At 40.4% G+C, this 16,283-nt stretch overlaps 1 long non-coding RNA gene across 1 annotated transcript in view; it reads left to right on the forward strand.

Annotated features, from left to right (window-relative positions):
* Positions 1-11,683, forward strand: part of LOC129342570 (uncharacterized) — a 121,683-nt gene extending 110,000 nt beyond the window's left edge. The window contains exons 2-3 of the long non-coding RNA XR_008598225.1: positions 9,850-9,958; positions 11,635-11,683. This is a non-coding gene — a long non-coding RNA (uncharacterized LOC129342570). The remainder of the gene's footprint in view (positions 1-9,849; positions 9,959-11,634) is intronic.
* The last annotated feature ends 4,600 nt before the right edge of the window (positions 11,684-16,283 follow it).

Here is a 16,283-nt window from a genome sequence, read left to right on the forward strand (position 1 = left end):
AACTTCTGTCTTCAGTGATAATTTCCTATATCTATATTTCCTGTGTTTCCTCCTCTCCTAATGACTTCTTTCTCAGAACTCATTTGTGTTGCAGAAGATTGTAGGGAAAGTCCTGTCTGTATGGTTGTTGTGGGTTGTTGCCATATATCAAAGGAATTACTGATCAGATGGGAAAGGTTATGAAAAAGCATAACCTTCAAGCAGTATTCAGACCCACCCGAAAAATACAACAGATGGTACGATCAGCAAAAGACAGTAGAGACCCCCTCACCTCTGCAGGAGTATACCGTATACCCTGCAGCTGTGGACAAGTTTACATCGGGACCACAAAGCGTAGCATCCAGACCAGAATAAAAGAACATGAAAGACACTGCAGACTTGGACAACCTGAAAAATCAGCAGTGGCTGAACATAGCCTAACTCAAACAGGGCACAGTATCTTATTCCAGGACACCAAAATACTAGACAACACTTCCAACTACTATGTCAGACTGCACAGGGAAGCCATTGAAATTCTCAAGCATAAGCAAAACTTCAACAGGAAAGAAGAAACTTTAAGAATGAACAGAGCATGGTTTCCAGTTCTGAAAAACACCAGGCTAACAAAACACTCTATAACCGACAATAGCCCTGCAGAGAAGATTAGCACATCAAGCACCAATCCATATGCAAAAGAACCTCTTCGGGATACAGTGAAGCCTCCCGCCATTAGCATTCCACACCCTGGGAAACTCTTACAGGATGACTCAGCTCAACCCCACCCCTCCTGAGTAGATATCAATGACCTGCCAACATCTTTTCCACACTGTGACACTGAGAGATCTCTGTCTTTTGGTGCTACACCTCTGAAGATGCCAGCCACAGCTGCTGGCGAAACGTCAGGAACTACAATCCCACGACCATGGCAATACAACCCGGAAAACCCACAACAACCATCGTTCTCCGGCCGTGAAAGCCTTCGACAATACATCCTGTCTGTATATTAGCAATAAATAAATACTCCCCTCCCCCCAAAAAACCCAGTCAAATATCAGATATTGCTATGTCTGTCCCTTTTTGTTTTCCTTTAGGCTGTTAATATTACGTTTACCATCATTTACATGTAGAGGATATGGAAAAGATTTTGAACAAACAAGGTAGGAAACATGTATCTTACACAGCTTCTCTAGGGAAATAAGTAAGCTTGCTCTTAGGTTGGATCCAGTGAAGTATGAACACAATGAGTTGCAAATTATGTGCTATGTTCTGGCTGGGCTCTATCAGTGAAACACAGACACTCCCTTTATGGTTGAAATGGCCCCAACTTTAGTGATTACAGCCTGTTTGGAGCATTGGCCAGGCATCTGGACAATGGATGCTACCACACTGAAAGGCCCCTTGCTGTTCGATGTGTGACTCCCCAGCCCTGATGCTGGCTCTGTGGGATGGTAAGTGGTGTTCTGCCACCAGTGGTGCTGGATGGCCCTTGCCTCCATATGTGACTGCAGGGGTAAGCCTCCCATTATGCCCTGCTCACCCCTTCAGGATCTGGCTCAATGCCTCAAAACCACCTAACCCCTAAAGTTGTGACTGGCCACCCATGTTGAGCAGTAGGTGGGCAGGAAAGTGTCCTGCTCCTGCCGAGTCTCTGCTGGAATGGCACCAACCATGTTGCAGCTCTCGGAAGAGGATCTCCTGCCTGCTCCACCTCTTCCGATGCTGAACCCTGCCTCCTCCTCAGCCTGGCCCTCGGTTGCAACACAGCCCCTAGTGAGTCTGTGAGCTTCCTTTCCCAGAATGAATCTGTCCCTCTGCAGCTTCCAGTGCCTGCACTGTTTTATCCATTAGGCACTATAGGCATAGTGCCTAGAGGCCTATGAACTTTTTCAAGGGTCTACAAAAATGTTTTGAGGTCTGGAAAAAATTATTGGCTCCAAAATACAAAAAGAAAACTGCAAAATCAAAATTAATAAATGTTTAAACATGTACAAAAGTAACATGTCAACTAGTCAACTGTGACTCAGCTAAAGCAGAGTTACTATTTTTGCCATGAAGCTTCATTCCCTTGCAGTCACTGCATTCCTGAAGGCCCCTCAACCATCAGATTTAGTATTTTTGGTGGAAGTTCATTCCAGGATAAGGGAAGAGATTTATTCCGTGAACTTGTTCCATTCTTGATTCATTGGCTCTAACCCTTTGTTGTTGTTTCAAATGCGTTATTTTCTTCTTAAGAGACTGTCATTCTGCAACAGTAATCCTGTACTTGGATTATTAGAAAACTTTTATGGATACTGGCCTGCAATGTAATACTGAAATGTGTTATATTTACCTCAATATAAATGATAATGGATATTTTCAAAAACAGACTTTTAAGTTCTACGTTAATGTATGCACTATATATTTAGTAATGCTAGAATGCATTGTACTCTAACTACTTGGCATTTTTAGATACAGAGATTTCCATTTCAAAGTAAAAACAATTGTAATATGAAGAAGCTCATTTCCCCAGTGAGACAAAAAGATTGTCTGAGTTTCTTGACTTACCCTTTTCATGTTTTGATCATATGTGAAGATCAGATCTCTCCATCTTTTTTGTCATCATCACTGTGGAAATAAATGTCAGGTGAAGTTAAAGCTGAACATTTCCTTGGGGATGTAAAGACTCTGTCCTGTTGCATTGGGTTTTGTTTTCTGTTATCCTTTGGTTGCTCAGGCTATTCATGGTGTATTGCTGAATATGCATGTTGGTTTTGCATAAACTAGTATAATTTTAGAAGTTGTGAGAGAAAGACAGGAGGGGACAGCTGCTGCTGTTCAAGAGGTTTTCAGTCTTCGAAGACAAATATACCTAACAGCCCTACTCTAAATATGTTTACTACTGATAAATCTCAATTAAATGAAACTTATTTTGTAGTTAAATGTGCACAGAATTGCAGCCTTAAGGCTGCTCTTAAACTATTGTATGGCGAAGACAAAGGTGATTCTTCCCATTATGAGTAGTAATCCACAACTTTTATTACTGCAGTGTCTTCCCTTTATAGATTCAGAGGAGTTAGCCGTGTTAGTCTGTAGTTGCAAAATGGTAATGAGTCCAGTAGCACCTTTAAGACTAACCAACTTTATTGTAGCATAACCTTTGAGAAACGCAGCTCTTTTCGTCATGCTGATGAGGAGAGTTGTGGTTCTTGAAAGCTTTACAATAAAGTTGGTTAGTCTCACTGGACTCTTTACTATCTTCCCTTTATAATAGCATCTTGCATACTTCTCTGTTCTTTTGGATAGCACCCCCCCATACATGGTGTGGGAGATCAATCCTTAGTTGAAATTAGTTTAAACATTTTTAGTAGACTATAGTAAAGCTTTTCTTACTTTTTCATGATTGTTCAGGAGAATAATGTATCTATGGGTTCAGTTAAACATCTTTTCTTGCAGTGTTCTGGTAAGTTTTGAGTAAATTTAATTACTGCAACACCTCTGTACATATTACAATCCCACACAGGATTTATTGTAGAAGGCGTTCACGGCCGGAGAACGATGGTTGTTGTGGATTTTCCGGGCTGTATATCTGTGGTCTTGGCATTGTAGTTCCTGACGTTTTGCCAGCAGCTGTGGCTGGCATCTTCAGAGGTGTAGCACCAAAAGACAGAGACCTCTCAGTGTCACAGGTTACTGTGACACTGAGAGATCTCTGTCTTTTGGTGCTATGCCTCTGAAGATGCCAGCCACAGCTGCTGGCGAAACGTCAGGAACTACAATGCAAAGACCACAGCTATACAGCCCGGAAAATCCACAACAACCACCACACAGGATTTTTTCTCTAGATATTTTAAAAAAATAATTCAAAGTACTAAATCACACATGATTACAGTAGTTCTTTAGAGGCATAAAAACCCATACTAAGAAGCTTTATTGTGCATTTTTGGAGGCTTAGACTGTAAAACAAATGACTGTAAATAGAACTGAACAAGAAGAAAAACATAAAATGTTTCAATTTTACATTGTGCTGGTAAACTGATACTGAAATAGCAATATTACCATAATAGTAATTTTGTTTTGCTAGCAAACTATTTAGTTCTTTATAATTTTCAATGATAGTGACTAACAAATCTTCAAGACTTAAATGAGAAGGGAATCAGAAAGATAAAACTAGCAATTTTTGAAACATAAACAGTACTATAACTCTGGTTAAGCAAGAATGAGGTGTGAAGGGTTGATTTACCTGTTGAAATGAATAAAAATGGATTCTTTTAAAAATATATTTTAAACCTCATTTTTACTGCAACTCTCTCCCCAATAGGGACCCAAAGTGGCTTGCATCGTTCTCCTCTCCTCCACGTTATCCTTTTAACAATCCTGTGAAGTAGCTTAGGTTGACACAGTATGTGACTGGTCCAAGATCAGCCAATAAGCTTCAGAGTGGAGATTCAAACCTGGGGCTTCCAGATTCTAGTGTGGCATTCTATCCACTACAACACATTACATTTCTGGGTTCTATAAGTCTTCAGAAGGTCAAAGGCTCTTGATGAACCTTGGTTCCTGGAATCAGTAGTATTGTTCTCCCTGATGATTTGAGTTCACAGTTCAATGATGCAAGGGGTGAAAAATAGTTGTTTAAGTGTGGGTTTGGACTTTGATGATGGTGATGGTAATGCTTGCCCTATATTCTGGTCAGAATCTTTCCCTATACATTTAGTTCCAAACTATGCATGTTTGTGTATCTCTGGATTATTTATGAGAAACTTCTTTCCTCTTTTGTCTGATTGCTGCCCAGATGTTTGGGTCCTTTCCTTGGAATTTGGGCCTCTGCTTAGACTTGCATGGACCAGTAACTTTAACAACCTCTGCTATTTTCTTTTGATCTATCTGTCTGTTCCCTTGCTTTTTCTTTTAAATGGAATAACTTGAATAATGACTCACTTTTGAAGTGGACTTGTAGTACTGAGTATTAATGTTTGATACTATTTTGACTGCTATGGCTTACTAATTCCCAATACTTCTGTGTTTATTATCTGGATTTGCAGTATTTCTTCCAGACTTGTACTGCCACCTCATTACTTTGTCAAAGTTCCCTTATTGTATGGCTCACTACCCCAATTAGGTGCATTCCTTCAGCAGTATAAAACCTAAGACAACAGCTAGGATTGCTAACCTTCAGATGCGGCCTGGAGATACAAAACTACAACTGATTTCTAGACTACAGAGATTTTCCTCTGAGGAAAATGGCTTCTTTGGACGGTGGACTCTATGGCATCCTGCCACACTGAGATCCCTCCCCTCCCCAAACCATCTCCTCCCTAGGCTCCACCTCTAAATCTCCACATATTTCACAACACAGTTGGCAGATCTACTGGCAACTCCTTTAGTCTAGGAATAAGAGGGGCAGAAGTAAAGTAGTTATGCTCAGGCTATTTTCGGGTTGTTTAGATAATGAACAAGAAAGTGGGCCACGTTAACACTGACAAAAAGCTAGAATACATACATTTTTAAACTGTACATGGTAGTTATAGATGGGCAGATTGACTGGAAATTTATTCTCGAACTTTGCAACAATGAATCACATTTAAGAAAATATCACAAAGACTATTTTGAGTTGAGTAACTATTTCTAGTTACAACGCTTTTTCTGTACCATAGTGTATACTGAACCATATATTTTTCTGTACTGTAGTTGTATCCATCAGAGTCTCTTTATATATGTGGAAAAACATTAACCGTTAATTTTAAAACTTCATGTATTAAGTCCCCTGACAAATGCCTTCAGAATGGTTCATAAGAAATAGTTGCTTCTTTTAACATACAAGGGAGATTTACGGTTTCTCTCTAAGACATTGTTAATGGTTTGCAAGAATGCCAGAATGAAATGTAACATGATCATTGTCCCTCTAAGGCAGAAAAGTTCAAATTCTGATCATTAATTAGAGGTTGGGTTCTTTTGGAAGTGTTTAGCAAGAACATGAGCAGGAAGTGGCTGAGATAACTATTTACAGAATAGGCCTGTTGGCATGGTCTACACAAGTTCTCTTTACAGTCCTTCTAATGCTGTTGAGTCTAATCTGGGAAAAGTCTCTGCTTCTTTAAATGGTCATCCTCATTTGCTCCAGTTGTTCCTGTTTTTCTGGTACATACCACTGATTAATTCTGGTTCATGTTTTATCTTTCAAAAATATTGGGCTGCTTTAAAAAATATTGTTACTAGCATGAATTTCTAGAATTGTTGTTCTACACAGGGCCGGCGCCTCCATTGAGGCAGGGTCGGCAACCACCTCCAGCACTGAGGCGCCGGAGGGGTGCCAGGGGCGAGGGCTCATGCTGCGGAGCTGGTGGCAACAGCGCGTGGGTAGCTGAGCAGGAGGGATGGGAAGCCATCTGTGCGCTGCCCCGGCCGCCTGCCGTGCCTGGCCTGCAGCTACTGCAGCCTTCCAACCCTCTCACGCTGCCACCGCCACTGCCGCCACCGCTGCCACCAGCATGCGCCCCTGGCCGGGAGCAGCAACCACAGGCCAGGTGCGGCAGGCATCCAGGGTGGCGTGCAGAGCAATGGAGCAGGAGGGCTGGGAGGATGCACACGCGCCTCCCCAGCCACCCGCCATGCCTGGTTTGGGGTGCATGCCAGCAGCAGCAGTGCGGGGCAGTCTGAGCAGGCAGCCCTCCCACCCAGCCGTTCCCCCCCCCTTGTGCGTGAGGGGGTAAGAGCAGACCTGAAGCTGCCCCCGGCCTCAAACACCAGAAATCTAGCCGCCGGCCTTGGTTCTACTGCTAGTAAAGTTAAATCTCTGAATGAAGGTGAATACATGTGTCATGATGACCCCTTCTGACTGATTGCAGTACAAATACCTCTTTTTCTTTAGTTCTGGGACACAGGAAGGCCAAGGCAATGATAGTTTGCCACTCCTCTTGTCTTTCTTTACTAGGCAGAAAACCCTGAATCTTTTACACACACACACACAACATTGTCTCTCCTTCTTGCAGAGATGTTACCAGACAGGACAGCCAGTTCCCTGTATTAAACACCTGTCACCCAGCAACTGCCCAGGGCTGTGGGGGCTAAGGTACTCCACGCTGTTTTACTTTTTCCCCCATCACCAGTTTCCCAGATCTATATTTTTAGAACTACCAAGACCATATAGATGCGTTTGTGTGTGTATGTGTTTCCTTTCCCTAATACGGATCACTTTTAGTCAGTAGGGATTAGCTGTAAACGAGGAGTGAACTTTTATTAAAATTTTAACAACACAGGAATAGTTCTTCCTATTTCTTCATACTTGAAATTTTGACCTTATTGTCTATTCACTTTTCACATCTTTTGTTTTTTTACTAATTTTTCCCCAAAAGACAGCCTCCCTCTTTCTCACTTACAAACCTTCCACTGCTCAACACAGCTTCCCCTCAGCCCTCTCAAAGCTTACCAACTGCTTTTCTCCAACTGGCACTATACTCAACATTCTTACAGTTCCCATTGGCTGTTTTTAGGGAGAAGCTGTCCATCTCAGCATGTTCATATGGATGGTCACAAAATATTTTCTTTGTGGTTATCTCCCCTTCTCAATAGCTGTTCCGACTGTCTTTGTTGTTGAATGTTTGAGATGCAGCTTATTTTATAAGACAACTAAAAACATTGTAAAATTATGTTAAATATTTTTAAGCAAGTCATGTCAGAAAAAATCACTTTGCTAACTCATCTTCCTTCAAAAGGTAGCACATTAAGGTTTAAGCGCTAAAGAACCCATCAGTATGAAGAATGTGAACTTGTGTTTCTGTGGATGAATGCTTGAACAAAAATCTTTAATGAAAGAACAGAAGGTGCTATCGTGCTCAGCATTTTGGAAACTGCTCCTGCAAATGTAGAATTTCTTTAAAAGAATGCTGCTGCACAATAACAAATAAAAATGTGGACATAATCTCCGTAAACTGAAAAACAAATGAAGATTAAACTAATTTTACTGAAGGAGAAAAAAATTCCTAAATCTCAGAAAAAAGTCAATATAATGTTGTCTGATTTGGAGCAGTGAAAGAGAACTGAGTGAGAAGTTACTTACCTCCTAGAGTAGGGTTGTCAGCTCCAAGTTGGGAAATTCCTGGCAATTTGGGGGGTAAAGCCTGGAGAAGGCAGGGTTTGGGGAGGGAAAGGATCTCACCATGGTATAATTCCATAGTATCCACCCTTGAAAGCAGCCATTTTCTCCAGGGAAACTGATCTCTGTGGCCTGGAGATCAGTTCTAATTCTGGGAGATCTCTAGCCACCACCTGGAGACTGTCAACCCTACCCTAGAGGCATGTGCAAATAGTCAAAAATTCTCTGAAATTTGGGAAGTAATTGATTGCCTAGACCTCTAGAATATGCTGATGCCATTTCTTTACAAGTTTAGAACATTTTCAAGGATTAGGAAACCTCAAATGGCAGCTGAGATCTTGTGATACTGCAGAATGAGATTTTTTTCCCCTTAAAAAAATTGTAATTGGACAAGGCTCTTATCTTCCCCACCTTTGCCCCAAGTTACTTTCATTTAGATTTAGGCCTTCTTCCCCAAAGTGGTTTCACACCTTATCTTATAACAAACTGTTGGCTTTGCTTCTCGACCAATTCCAGGCTTAGTCCCGTGAACCAGCAGTGTATGCACGCAGACCCTGACCAAGAATGGGCAATCCTAGTTAAGGCTGGTGGTAGGAGGCTAGAGAGGTAAGGGGGCTGGGGGGGGGAATAGGTGATTCTGAGGCACAACCCCGGTACCATGCTAAAGTAGTAGCCTAATTCTGAGTCAAGTCATAGAAGGCACAGTAGTTAATTGTAAGGATTTACCACATTTTCTTCATGGAAAATGTTTTGTCTTGGAGATTTTTACACACTGTTCACATTATTTAAAATATGGTCTTTCCCCTGAAGTGGTCGCAGGCAATAACCCAGCATTATTATGTAGCAAGTTATGTTTGAATATATTGTGTTGTTTCTGAACCGTAATCAGAGTAAGGGTAGTGTTTCCTGCCATCACTCTGAATGGGTAAACATGGTCCTGGTTTGCAGGACCAGTCACCCCCCAATCCTGATCACCAGAATGGAATAAGGGTGTATATTTTGTATGTGCGTGTATTACACGCTGTCAGGTTGCTTCTGACTTATGATGACCCTATGAATTATTACAAGTTTGCCAACTTCTAGGTGATGGCTAGAGATCTCCTGTAAGTACAACTGATCTCCAGCCCACAGAGATCAGTTCCTGTGGAGAAAATAGCTGTTTTGGAGAGTGAAATCCAGGGCACTATACCCCAGTGAGGTCCCTCCCCCTCCCTAAACCCTGCCCTTTCCAGGGTCCACCCCCCAAATCTCCAGAAATTTCCCAATCTGAAGCTGGCAACCCTATGCATTAACGACATCCAACACATTTTATCATCAACAGCCTGGCTCGGATCTTGCAAATGGAGGCTGTGGCTTTCTTTATTGAGTGAAGCCATCTCATTTTGGGTCTTCCTCTTTTCTTCGTGCCTTCCACCTTTCGCAGCTTCATTGTCTTTTCCAGTGAGGCTTGTCTTCTCATGATGTGACCAAAGTATGATTGCCTCAGTTTCATCAATTTAGTTTCCAGGGAGAATTCAGGGCATGTTATTAAATGCGACTACCCATTTTGATGAAGCCTTAGTTACCGATCATGTATTGTATGTCACACTGGGATTTAAATCAAACATTATTCCATACAGAAGTGAAACAAGCAGTGTGCATCTTGCTACATGCATTAAATATGTTTTAGTGAAGGGTTTAGTCTGTTATTTTAAAATGATAACATATTGATCTCCTAAGAAGATTTTTTTTTAATCTTTCTGGTAACAGATACTGCCAGATTAAATCTATAAATAATTCTTAGCATTTTACTTTTTCAGAGTTGGACAGAAACTGCCTCTTTAAAAACTCAAGTAGATAGGATGCGATCCTGTCCTGGTTCAACCTTGGATAAAGCGAAGTAGTGGCTGATTCAAGCAGTCCCTGCAGGTGAGATTTTCAGGGAGTTCTAAGGGTATGCAATAGTACTAGTATGTATTTTTTATGCTGAACAGACTGAATGAGACAGTGTCAAGTGTTGTATAACTGTACAAGTATAAAATGTCTCAATATGACATTAACACTTTTTTATACCTTTGCCTTCTGTGCCTTTGCCTATGGCTTTTGAAATCAACAATTTGATCAGTACAATATGTTACATCCCTGGGTTTAAAATTCAGCAGTCTGCAACCTCTGTCCCATTAAGTTGAATGCACAGCCTGCCAGGTGCTCAACAACTCTGTAATTTTGTAGTTCCTGGAAAGTCTCTTGAAGGATCATGTGCAGATCTGTCCTTGGAAAAGGCAGCTTCTACTCCCAGTACAGCTCAATTAACAATTTCAATGTAATTTTGAAAACTTGGTCCGATAATGTTACCTCGGTTTCAATGCAAGCTTCTTATTGCCAACATGACTACAAACTGTTATTTTCTCTTCCCTTTTTTTATAAGTCTGAAGCAGCTAAATTCACCAGATTTCATGCTTGCAGTTTGGCAGCCTGAATGAGATAAACAATCCTAGAATATAGTTCTGCCCTTGCCTCATCTGCATAAACACAAAGAACAAGCAATTGCAAGCCAACTAGTTGATACCAAGTTTCTGCCATGAAATTTATAGAACAGGTTGCACTTGGAAGAAAAGGGGAGTCTAGCTGTCATTCTCAGTTTATTAAGTAAACTGTTACGTAATAAATATTTGTGGCTATGTTTGGGGTGTTGCGATCCACACAATTGCACACATGTTGAGGCATAATGTAAAAATCACACTTTGAGGTAATGGTTCAATTGATTGTAATGAAAGCTGGAAGAGGACTTCAAGTATGAAATATTTTCCTCCTACTTACTACCTAGGTCAAACTATGTGAGATTTTCAGTCACAAATTGGTTTGGGGTTTCCCTGATCCTACTATGGTCTTGATACAGACTCTGATAAGCATCACTACTAAATGTCACTTGAGGGAAACAAAGGTTGCAAGTGTAGTCAGGCCCAATTTGTCTTAGGATCACAACAGGGAGGAAGGAGGAGCCTCTGCCTCTCCCCACACCATTTTCCCAAGCCAGAATGGCCATCAGTGGCATTATTCCCCCCGCCCCAAAGCTGTTTTGCTCAGGAAGATGGTATGACTGGAGGCAGAAGCCCTTCCTTCATCCGTGTTGAGGTCCCAAGACAAACTGGGCCTGAGTACACTTGCAAACTTTGTTTCCCTCAAGTAACATTTGGCAGTGAGTGACTCATAGTCAATTGTGTTGTTTAGTTTGGCCTTTAGATCTTGAAAGATAGAAGACAAGCAAATGTGAAACATACATGGTAGGAAAAAATTGCCACACACAGCCCAGATAACTGCTTCACTAAATGTGGCTTCTTCTAACAGTGGAAGTTCTATGGAACTTCAACATGACATACTTGAATTTGGCTAAGACCTATAATCACACTTTATTAAACAGAAATTATACAGTTCCAGTTTCCTTGTGTATTTCCTCATGTGTGTGTGGCCTAGTTAAGTTGAACGTAAATCATATTGTTACCAAGATGTTTTCAGTCAAGAGTTATAAAGCTGAGTGTAGGAATGTAAGGGGGGGGGACAAAAACCATGGATCAATCTATAATAATTGGTTATTTTTCCCCCAGAGGACAACTGAATCCAGTAGAGCCACCCATATGCCATCTTGATGTCTCCTTTCAGTCCTGCTTTTGTTTATTTTGAGTGTGAGTACAGAGGACCTTGTTATAGAAATCTTAAGTCGCACTGCAGCATTCCAGATGAAGTTCTCAGCCAGGATAGCAAGAAAGATTTTCCTTACACATAAATGTACTCCGGAGAAGAGCTTCAGTTTTCTACAGCAACCTACAAGTCTCTCTTGTAAGAAAATCCACTAGTGTCAGGATGTGAATTAGTGTGAGAGAAGACATAGTCTTCTGCACAGGATCTGTATGCTAGGAAGGGCCTCTTGTGTTAAGCCTCTTGTGTTGTGTTTATTTTATTTATGTATTGGAAAAAAATCTGCTCACATTTTAAAAGTTAACCATAAATAAAATTATACAACAAATTATATACAAATTATAAAACACCATCAAACCAGTTAAACCAGTGCAACAGCAAACCAAATGTATTCCATGTGGTAGGATGCAACTGTATTCTCATTCATTTCTCTGGCATATAGATAAAATTAGTATCTAGGATTGTCAGCCAGTATGAGCAGCAATAATATCCTTGAAGCAGGGTACTCCATGCAGTCGTTCTATATGGAGAATATATATCATGCAGGGTTTTCCCTATGATGTAAATGAAATCTTATACAAAAGTCCTTTGTGACCCAAGTATAGCTTGTAAGTTGCCCACCCACAATGTAAAATTCAAGCTATGTTATAGATCCAGAGGAGTTAGCCGTGTTAGTCTGTAGTAGCAAAATCGAAAAGAGTCCAGTACCACCTTTAAGACTAACCAACTTTACTGTAGCATAAGCTTTTGAGAATCACAGTTCGTCATGCATCTGATGAAGAGAACTGTGATTCTCGAAAGCTTATGCTACAGTAAAGTTGTAGCATAACATAGCTTGAAGGACTCTCTTCAAGCTATGTTAGAAACACATGATTAAAATCTTACATGCTTATAATTCTTTAGAAATGAAATAGGTACTGGATTTTTTTTAAAAAAAAAATTACACATAGCCCATCGGGGGAAAGTTCTGATCTAAATGGGGAGGGAGGAAGGTAGAGAATAATGAATTCATCAAACTGAAAATGCACAAACTGATGGAGCGCTCAGGCTTCAATGCAAGGCAAAGAAAGAGAGCCCCTATTACTGTTGAAATACACAGACACAGCCCCACTAATCATTTGGTCATGCTTGGGAAACAGCAAGTCATCACAACCCATGACATTGCAAGAACAGAGTGCTGAGGTTTGTTGTTGTAAGAAAAAATAGTTTATTTACTATCAGTATCCAAATTCCTGCCGTTCATAACTTGGTGTACTTTTTTTAAAGCTGTTTTAAAAATAATTATAAAACATAAATTTTCTGCACATGTTGGGAGTCACCTAAGTGCATAGAACCCCCTAAATTGTCTTTGGCTGACCCTGTTTTTATTCTCCAGTTATATTGGTATTAGAGTGAACAGTTTAGGGGCCCAGGAAAAAATGTGGAACAGTAAGGAAATCAACAAAGATTTCCCTCTGCAGGAGACTACAAGATCTCACGGCTTTGAGCAAGTCAAGTTCCCCATCCTCTTTCACCCTTCTCCTCTAGCTACCCTCAGCATTCCATATCTCCTGAAAGACAATGAACGTGCTTATTCTTCTTCAGACAATGATTGGGCAGAGGAAAATCTTCCTTTAAAAAAATTGCAAACTAATATTTTTCTTTCTATGGGAAGTTGCCCATGGGTGGTCTGTTTTTGTTTTCCTATGGATAAGAATTCATTTATTAAATTGGATGTAGGAAGAAAACAATGCTAATTAAATTCCTTGGGCATGCATTTACATTATTTGGTCACTCAAAGCTGAATGTATGACCTGAATATTTAGAACAACATTTTTTAGGTCATGCCAGCATATAAGAATGTTCTCGGGACAAACTTCCAAGGGGTACAATTGTTAAAGGTTAAAGTCAGGGAAATGAACAAACAAAAAAGGCTGGCCAACATGGAATACGTATGTCACTGTTATTTTTCATCTGGATTTAAACTGTAAGAAGTAAGGAAATCCATTGGTAGTGGTAGTATCTTGCTACCCAATTTTTAAAAATGTCAAGCTGAAGTGTCATAGTTCACCTTATGCAGTAATTTGCACAATTTGTGGAGGAATGGGACAGCAGGTATTTCCTAGAGTGGTAGCAGAATGAATCATCATGAAAACTATACTTTTAACAACCTCAAGAGATGGGATCCTACAAGATTCTGGCCAGATTCAAAGATGTGCCTAACTAGTTCTATCTGCCCAAGAGAACTTTGGACTTGTGTCTCAACCCCCACCCCCACCCCAAACAATAACAGCAATCTGTGCCCAGCTCACACCCGCTTCTGAAAACAAATAGAGTTTTAAAAGCAGTTGTAATGTGCCATGAGGTCCATTAATAATACAATGCCTCCCCCCACCTCCCACAAGAATTTGAGTCTAGTGGCATCTTAGAGACTAACAAGACTTTCAGGGTATAACAACAACTGTACTTACATACCACTCTTCTAGACAGATTAATGTCCCACTCAGAGCGGTGAACAAAGTCAGTGTTATTATTTATCCCCACAATGTAGCTGGGAAGATGGGGCTGAGTGGAGTGGATTACTCAAGGCCACCTATTGAGTTCATGGCAGTAGGGAGTCAAACCAGCAGAGTGCTGGCTTGGAGCCAAGTTACTTAAGCACTATGCTACAGATCTAAGAAGGGAGTTCTGACCCTGATAATCCTGCTGTTCTACTGCAAGCCAACATGAATACCTTCCTGAAACTATTCCCACCTACCACCAGTATCTCTTTATATCCTGGTTGAGAAGATTTTATATCCTGTTGAGTGCATCCTGCTCCTTTGTATGGAGAGCTGGTTGAGGTAATCCCCCTACCCATGGACTGCCCCCAGGCAAGCCCCAGCTATGCTTATACATTTTTTTTACTATTAGGCAGTTTACTTCAGGCACATGCTTTTTTCACACTGTGGAGCTCCTTCTCCTGAGATACTTCTGTGCATGTGGGCTTGAGCATGCTGCTGGGTGGCAAAGCATGAAGCATTTCTGCTTGAGAAGAGACAGGGTCAGGCAGCTGCAAAGAGCTATGCAAGCTACTCTTTGCTGTATGCTCACATAGCAGAGGCTAGAAGAAAGGTTCTTTTTTGTATGCTTTGGGCAAATCTTTTCTCAATCTGCTCACCATGTTCATCAAAACTTGAAAAGCAGGATAGAATCCAGTTGTATTTGCTGAGAATTCACTCCGTTTTCATAAATCAAGTTTTCTCTGTGCCCCGCATAAAAATGGTTAGTGCTTATGTGTGTGTCAGTTGGAAGATGTGGGATTTTTATGTCAAAGATTTTGTCCTTTGGATTCATTTGTTTTGTATACTTGAAACAATCTGTTTTGAGGGGGGCAGGATATTTTCTCCTGTCCTTGGTTTGCCCTAATCACCGTATTTAAGGTAAAGTGTAAGAAAAGGGATAGGTCATTTGAAGAAGAAACGCATGATATACTAATATGGTTGCTTTTTTTAGTTCATATAACCATCTGATTTCATTTCTGAGATCCCAATTGATGTCTGTTTTTATTTAAAATGTCTGTAAGGGTAACTTCTGAATGTACTGTCCAGGATAATAGCATTAAGTGGCATGGCTGCAAAATCAATAATAGAAATAAAAATATAAGTCTTCTGATTAAGAGTGACACAAAACAAATTTGTTAACTAAAACAGATGCAGTCAACAGTTTAAACATACATCATAAATGTTTAAACTCCATTTGGAATTCTTTTTTGCTTTATCTTTTAATACATCATTCTTGAGAAAGTTAGCTTTGCTGAGTACAGAAGAAAAATGTGAAAAGGTAAAGTAGCCTGTAAAGTGCTTTCTTTCTCTTTGAAGTTAAATAAAAAAATAGACTTCATTGAGGAAAAGTAATTGAAAATGCTCATTCAGCTCCTATAGACAAAACTTTAAAGAACCTGTCTGTCATTTTGACATTCAAAAATTAGAAGAGCAGAAAGAAAAGCAGAATTGACCCAAAAAAGCATTTTTATTCTGTTATATTTATTTAATATTATATATGTTTTATATATATATATATATATATATATATATATATATATATATATATATATATATATATATATATATATAAAAAATCCCATAAGGGAGACATGGAAGATGAGGAGGAGAATAATCCTGCCGAAGCTAGCTATGACTTAGCCCCCATTCTCAGTGGGTTGGGAAGTCTTTGTGTGGACTGTGCCACATCAGACAGCAGATGGAGGATCATGCTTGGAGAGCATTCAGTCATGTCTCCTCGAGGTTCTTTCTCATAAAAACATTTTTTTAAAAAAGGTGCTGCTAGTTTAGGGCTGTCAAACTCCAGGTGGGGCCTAGAGTTGCCCCCAAATTACAGCTGTTCCCCAGACAACAAAGATCAGATCCCCTGGAGGAAATGGCAGCTTTGAGGGCAGGACTCAGAGTCTATGGCATCACATCCCTGCTGAGTTTCTTCCCTCCCCAAAATCTGCCTTCTCCAGGCTGTGTCCCCAAATCTCCAGGAACTCCTGAAGTCAGAGGTAGCAACTCTATGCTAGTCCAGTATACCTTGGGTT

The sequence above is a fragment of the Eublepharis macularius genome, chromosome 1, assembly GCF_028583425.1.
Source record: "Eublepharis macularius isolate TG4126 chromosome 1, MPM_Emac_v1.0, whole genome shotgun sequence".
NCBI lineage: Eukaryota > Metazoa > Chordata > Lepidosauria > Squamata > Eublepharidae > Eublepharis > Eublepharis macularius.